The following is a 6,584-nucleotide window of genomic DNA, read 5'->3' as shown; positions in this document are numbered from 1 at the left end:
CGGCAGCCGGCAGCAGTGGGAGGGGGCCGGCAGCAACCAGCAGCAGTGGGAGGGGGGAAGTTTCAGGTGATGTCCGGCTTGTGTATGGAGCATGAAAAGGTCAGCTCTTTCTCAGCAGTTAGAATTATTTTACTTCTTACTTCCTTGTTCTGAATATTTTTCTTTGGTCTGGGGGACTTGGTTTGAATCCACTTTAACCTGAGGGGCTTTAGTTTGATTCCATCAGTAGCAAATTCAAGGCCAGCATGGGCTGCATGAGACCCTGCCTTAAAAACCGAAAACAACAAAAAAGCAAAAAATAAGAGCCATGAGCATGGAAGTTTTAGGGCAGGATAGAGGAAAAGGATGATGTTTGAACCATTTGAGTCTGCCTGCCTCTAATCTTTTTTTGTTCAATCTTTAACTCCTAAAACTTTCATTAAAGTCAAGTAGTGCATCCATGTACTCCATCAGTCTTGCAACTTTTACAATATGGGCATAATCTGGACTAATGACTTTCACCTAATCTTACAACCAAAAAGTTAATGTTTATAATGTAAACAAGCTCACTGAGCCATGTCTTGAGACTTGGGCATATGACCTTAATCCCTCAGGACCCCTCTTTGCCCTCTACCCAAGATAGTATAAAATAGAGTGTGAATGAATTTTAGTAAGAATGCCTGTTTAAATGTTTTCCATATCAAAGTGCTAGAATCAAACAATGAGAAAAATTGGGACATCTGTTTGTAATTGTGTGTGATATTCTAGGCTTATGGATCAAAGGACAAGATTTTCTGGAAAGAGAAGAGTGGGTCCTGTCTTCTACTTCCCCAATTCATGCTGGAGATACTGTTTCAATAAAAGAATTCGAGAAACGACTCAAGTCAAGACATAGTTCCTAGAGACATCTGAAGGAACAGGTGCTCAGCAGTTCAGGTCCCCTCTTGGCCTTAAATGAATGCTGAGTCAGGCTGGATTTTGTTTTTGTTTTTGTTTTTTTTTTAATGTAGGTATAACTAATGTGGCTTAGAAATGCCACAAACCTGACATATATAATTTCTGTGCCCCCTCTTCTTTTGGAGGTGAACAGGGAGTCCTGGAGAATTAACCTATACCTTGTACATTTTAGGCAAGAACTATACTGTTGAGCTACCTCCCTAGCCCTAGTTCTGAGATTTTCAAAACCAAGCCATAGTGTATACTGGCATACTCAATACAACGATAATAAATTGTTTGTTTTGAGACAGCTGACCTGGAACTCATGATGCAGACCAGGCTGGCCTCTATTTTATGGAGATATACCTGCCTCTGCTTCCCAAATATCAGGACTACAAATGTGTGCCACCAGGCCTGGCTATAAAAAAAAAATTTTTAAATATTTTGTTATTTTATTTTTATGTGTATGAGTGTATTGTATGCATGTGTGTAAGTGCACCTGTGTCATGCAATGCCTGTGGAGGTCAGAAGAATGCATCAGATCCCCTGGAACTGGAGTTACAGATGGTTGTTAGCTGCCATATGGGTACTGGGACTTGAACCCAGGTCCTCTGCAAGAGCAGTCAGTGCTCTTAAGCGCCAAGCCATCTCTCCAGCCCTGTAATAAAAATTTTAAATCTTCCATTAGCTCAACTGAGTACTTTCTGCTGTCAACTTATGATCAGGGCACAATAAAAGCATTTGAAAATTATGTCTCCATTTGTCCTTAATGAGCCAGTCTTTGTCAATGTCAGAAGGAGGGAACTTGAGTATGACTAGGAGAAAGATCAGAGGAGAGAACCTGAAAATTTTGTTCCATACCTCTATAAAACTGTAGGTCACTGCAGAGGACTTGGGGAGGGGCTCTAAGGCAAAGGGAAGCTTGAAAAGAGCTTGATTTTGAGGGTAATGATTTTCAGATGAGTCAGCCTGGATGGGAAAAAAAAGAGAAAGTTGCAAATATATAAGATGAATAAGTTTCTAAATTTGGGGCATGAATTTTCCTTCCTTCTTTCTACAAGAGAGAGAGAAGGGGGAAGAGAAATGAAAAGCAAAACAAACCAAACATCATCCAGATGTTTGCCATAAAGAATCTTTGAACTCAAGCTGGGTGTAGTGTTGCATGTCTTTAATCTAAGCACTCAGGAGGTAGAGGAAGGCAGATCTCTATAAGATCTAGGCCAGCCTGGTCTACACTCTACACAGTAAGTTCCAGGTTACAAGGATACCTTATCTAAATAAAAATCTGTTTCTCCACTAAAGCAAATGTTCACAATCAATGTATTTGGGATCTCTTGTTTTGAAAAGTAGGCAAAGTGAAGATCTATCACAGTGCATACCAGGAAGAAACAAGGCCCACAGCTACCAGGGGAAGCAGCAAGGCCCTGGGGTGAGATACCAAACTGATGCCTAATCCCAAACAAAAACTTTTAGATCAAAAGAAATATTCATCAAAATAAAATCTATTTTTTATACGCATGTATATGATGTAGCACTTACCATAGTGAGGACAATAGCAACCTATGTAGAATGACACATTGGGTGTGGAATGACACACTGGGTGTGGAATGACACACTGGTTGTGAAATGCTGGCTCCCCTTCAGCTGGTTTTGGTAGTTTCCCCTCATCTTACATTTCATCTAATTGACATCACTAAGAGTTCACTCTTAAAGGTAGTACTTTGTTTCTGAATGACCATTAGCCAGCTGCCCTCTCCACACTATTAGCCTGGAGTACACACGGGTATGTGAGGTCATGACATAGAAACAATGGGAAAAAAAAGACAATCTGTCTCCTCCTTTTGCACCCATCACTACCTGAGGGTGAAATGAGTTTTTATAAATTTCACAAACAAAAATATTTATATTTTATTTTTCATCCACAAAATACATGTTAATGAAAATCTGTCATATGAAAATCAGTACACAGTTCTTTGATACACAGCCATATATATATACATACAGCACGTACCGGATAGCTTTAGATGTCAACTTGACACACCTGGGAAGACTGACCTGTAACCATATCTTTGAGGCATTTTTTTAATTGTTAATTTATGTGGGAGGGCCCAGCCCAATGTGAGTAGTGCCATTCCTGGGCAAGTTTTCTTGGGTTGTACAAGAAAGTTGAAGAGGGTGTGGTGGTGCATGCCTTTAGTTCCAGCACTTGGGAGGCACAGGTAGGCAAAACTCTGTGAGTTCAAGGCCAGCCTGGTCTGCATAGTGAGTTCCAGGCCAGCTGGGGCTACAGGGAGACCCTGTCTCAAAAAGACCTCCACCACCCCCTCACCTCCAAAAAAAAGAAAAAAAATCAAACTGAGTGTCAGGCAGTGCTTTTAGTTCCACCACTTGGGAGGGGAGGCAGTGGCCAGCAGATCCTTGTGAGATCAAGGCCAGCCTGGTCTACCTAGTGAGTTCCAGGGCTCCTGGGGCTACAGGGAGCAGTGGTCTTAAAAAGACAGAGGAAGGGGAGAGCCCAGAACGCTGCTCGAAGCCGGTGGAGCAGGCGGGAAAGCCCTGAGGGGATTGTCCTTTTCAGACATTTGGAAATTTGAGGATGGTGGGGCAAGGCGACTAAATCCCACTTTCCTGTGATTCTGTAGCCGGTAACTGTCGAATTCTGTGGATAAATTCATTGGATAAGAAGAGGTGTCATGCCGGGTGTGGTGGCGTGCACCTTTAATCCCAGCCCTCGGGAGGCAGAGGCAGTGGATCTCTGTGAGATCAAGGCCACCCCTGGTTCACATTGTAACTTCCAAGTGGGTTGTGACTAGAGACCCTGTCAAAAAACAACCAACAAAAAGACAAAAGAAAAAAAAAAAGAAAGAAAAGAAAAAAGAGAGAGATGTCATCTAGAATAAATAGCAATTTCTCTTTGATTCCCAACAGGAATATAGTCGTGCCAATCATCCATCAAGCTATATTTCCAAGACCCTTAATTCAGATTCTCAGCCCTTATCAACCCTTGGAAATTTTAAAGTCTTGCCATTGGAAATATTCCACATAATTTTAAGATATTTGTCAGACTTTTACTACAGAACTTTCATAACCTTGAACTGCCTGACACAAAAGAAGACACAGCTCTACTGGAGTCCTGCAGAGCTCTAGGGTTACTATTTAAAAGATGCACATTGCTGCTACCCACCAAGGAAAGACTGAAGTACATTCACAAAATACTCTCAGAAGTTTCCTGTTTTAAATTCAGTGGCCGTATAGCTCCTTTGCAATGTTTAGGATTACCGTGTTATGGCATGCACTTACAGGAAATTCTGGAAGACCAAAGTTAAGGATTAGACTGTTTTGTAGGAATGTCCTGCTTGATCACTGGATACACTGAAGTGATTCTGCATTTTAGTTGACTCAAATATTGAAACCATGGCCGATAGTGAATCAGGCAAGATTGCTATTTATCATCTTTGGGCCAACATCTCCTCAGGATGTGGTTCCCAGGGAGTGGCTTCTAGAGAATAGTGCATGTCTCCTGATCCTATGTGGGACCATCTGCTTCACTTTCATGGCTAGTAAAGCTGTAAATGGATGCACCATTGAACTGGCAAGGTTCATAGTCTTTTTTGGCTTTGGTGTATGAGAAAGAACTATACTGCATGGACTGGACAGTGAAAATGATGCAAAAAAAAAAAATCTGTAAAGTCTTTAGCACTCCACTGGAAAGAAAGAACTTCCTGCAGAGTATGGCGAATGCTGCAGCCGGTTTTGTCTGGCTAACTTCCACAAGGAGGTGCTGCATTTGACTATGAATATTTTCTCTTCCTAAACACTCAGAAAGGTTTGCATTTCAAGAAAGCATCACTGAACGAGCACTTATAAGAATGTTGCTTTTTCACACCCAAAGGGAGTACCTGCTGGGCCTTTGGTCATCTAAGTAACCAAGAAATCCAAAACTACATAGGAGTTTAGCAGTAACTACCTTCACTATTATCAATACAAAGCAACAGGCTAATCCAAGAATATGTTGTAGTTTTTCTGGAAAATAAGCTCTGCCTTTCCAGGTTTTAGTAAACCCAATATCAAACCAAAACTGAATGTTAGCAGTCCAAAAATCTACAGCCAGCCCAACCTGTTCATGTGGCTCTTTAAAGCAAAACATAATTCTGTTTCATAGTTAGAGCATATCCAGATTCAATGAATAGTGGTATCTATTCACTTTGCTTAGGTTGAGTGTAGCCCAGAAATGTTTTTTGAAGATTTCCAATATGGTGTTTTAGAATGTATAGAATATAAATGACACATTATTATATTTTATTCCTGTTTTGCAGAAAAAATCCAAAAGAAGTATGTGTGGATACATGTAAATGGATATCTATATACATATAGACATACATGCTTATATTTCCTTCAAGACCATCAAAATTCTATAAATAGAGGAAGATATATATTATCTTAATATAATCAGATCATCTTCTATACTTTCCTAGGGATTAGAGCAAAATGTTGCGGCAAGAGAAAAAATATAGTGAAAGAAAATAGCTTTCCACTACTAGAAGAATCTTCACAAATAATTTCCCCTTCTTAATACTTTTCTCCCTGTCTCAGAGAGTGGGGTTTGATGATAAAAACTGGAAGCATGGATGGTCAAAGTGGCTCACGAGAGTGTTTGATTGTTCATTTCATTCAAGTCAGTGGATCCCAAGAAGCTCTAGGAGACTATTCAGTAGAGCTATCACAAGCCTTCAGCCCCCCACCCCAGTTGTATAATGAAAGCAGAAACAATACAGGAGGCCTCCTAGATCCCTCATTTCTTCTTCCTGTGCCCTTCCTCTCCAGTCAAACCCAGAGCTATTACATGCTAAGCAGGGGCTCTGTGCTGAGCTGGTTCCCCAGCCCACCATCACCTCACATCTTGACACTCACCTTCACACTGGACTCTGCAGAGGCTACTTTTATTTTCCTAGGAACAATAGGAAATACTGAAATTACCTGCAAAAGAAAGATAGTAATTGTGGGATATTCTTGAATTTTGACAAAAGGGCTCAGTGAAAAATTGATAGGATGAGGAACAGGGAATATTATAGAGAAATAAAAATTGTGATAACAAGATTTTAATACATTTCAGTAGCAAAAATATCTACAATCTGGAAGGATCAAAAAGTATTTGCCTTGTCCCATGTGGTGGCACATACCTTTAATCCCAACACTTGGGAGGCAGAGACACATGGATCTCTGTGAGTTTGAGGCCAGCCTGGTCTATATTGTGAGTTTGATGCTAGCCAGGGCTGTATAATGAGACCCTGTCTTCAAACAAAAGGAAAAGAAGGGGCTGGAGAGATGGCTAAGAAAAAAAACGTTAGTTGCCTTTCACTGTCCAACTATGTTCTACCAGTGGGTTTTTTTCCTCCAGAGTTTATCATTTGCAGATTTAGGGGGGCGGAAATCAATCTTTTATCCTTGTTTTCATTTTCTTCTGCTTAGTTAAAGAACTGTCTACAAGGCTGGACATGGTGGTGCATACCTTTACTCCCAGCCTGGGAGCATGGGAGGCAGAGGCAAACGGATCTCTGAGTTCAAGGCCAGCCAGTGCTACATACCGAAACCCTGTCTCAACAAACAAACAAAACTACTGGGGAAAAAACACCCAAGTAAACAACAACAACGAAAACCCAAACCAGAAT

At 40.8% G+C, this 6,584-nt stretch overlaps 1 pseudogene; it reads left to right on the top strand.

Moving 5' to 3' along the window:
- Positions 1-3,799: 3,799 nt before the first annotated feature.
- On the top strand, positions 3,800-4,706 carry LOC115069727 (annotated as a pseudogene).
- Positions 4,707-6,584: the final 1,878 nt, after the last annotated feature.

The sequence above is a fragment of the Nannospalax galili genome, unplaced genomic scaffold, assembly GCF_000622305.1.
Source record: "Nannospalax galili isolate Female #2095 unplaced genomic scaffold, S.galili_v1.0 scaffold1054, whole genome shotgun sequence".
Taxonomy (NCBI): Eukaryota; Metazoa; Chordata; class Mammalia; order Rodentia; family Spalacidae; genus Nannospalax; species Nannospalax galili.
This window is presented reverse-complemented; position numbering and strand designations above follow the sequence as displayed.